The sequence below is a fragment of the Cebus imitator genome, unplaced genomic scaffold, assembly GCF_001604975.1.
Source record: "Cebus imitator isolate Cc_AM_T3 unplaced genomic scaffold, Cebus_imitator-1.0 Scaffold2445, whole genome shotgun sequence".
NCBI lineage: Eukaryota > Metazoa > Chordata > Mammalia > Primates > Cebidae > Cebus > Cebus imitator.
Genome location: NW_016109760.1, coordinates 3,171 through 4,162, shown reverse-complemented (window position 1 = coordinate 4,162; position 992 = coordinate 3,171). Strand labels below are relative to the sequence as shown.

The 992-nt window shown below is 37.5% G+C and overlaps 1 pseudogene; it reads left to right on the top strand.

The window, feature by feature from the left end:
• On the top strand, window positions 1-595 carry LOC108299156 (annotated as a pseudogene).
• The last annotated feature ends 397 nt before the right edge of the window (window positions 596-992 follow it).

The window sequence follows — 992 nt, the reverse complement described above, 5'->3', positions numbered from 1 at the left end:
ATGGAGAAGACTGCTCCTAAAGAGAAAGGCATTACTACTGTGTCAGTAAAAGAAAAAAGTCCTTCAAAGTTTAGTTGATAATGATATGGTTGACTATGAGAGGACTGGAACTTCTAATTATTATCAGGCTTTTCCAAGTAAGATACTTCATGCAAGGACATGTAAATTGGAGGTTCTGAAATCTCAGTTGTTTCAGGGAAGCCAAAAGTATGCAAACTTACAGAAAAGCATCAAAAAAGCTAAAATTGGCCAACATGAGATGAAGGAGTGAACCATGCTAGCTAAAGAGCATTCTTCACTTTGGGATCAAGGGGAACAGCTAAAGCCAGAAGTTGAAAAATGCAAATAATGTGACCCACAAATTGTTGAAGAAATACCTCAAGCAAATAAAGTAGTTGCTAACAGATGGACTGATGACATATTTGCAATAAAATCTTGGGCCAAAAGAAAATTTGGGTTTGAAGAAAATAAAACTGATAAGAATTTTGGAATTCCAGAAGACTCTGATTAGATAGGCTAAAATATATCATGGTGGTAAAGAATCTATGAGCTCATAAATATGTAAATCTTAAAATATTATCCAACTAGGCTGGGCACAGTGGCTCATGCCTATAATCCCAGCACTTTGGGAGGCCGAGGCAGGCAGATCACTTGAGGTCAGGAGTTCGAGCCCAGTCTGGCCAACATGGTGAAACCCCATCTCTACTAAAAATACAAAAATTAGCTGGGTACGGTGGCACATGCCTGTAGTTCTGAGGCAAGAGAATCACTTGAACCTGGGAGGTAGAGGCTGCAGTGAGCTGAGATCACGCCACTGTACTCCAGCCTGGGCGACAGAGCGAGACTGTCTCAAAAGAAATTTAAAAATTAAAAAAAATTATCCAACTAAATGTTCTGAATTATCTTTAACCTACAACAGTGTTTATCATTTTATTAAAGTATAAAATACAAAAAAGAGAAAAATAAACCATCAAGCCATGAAAAGATATAAA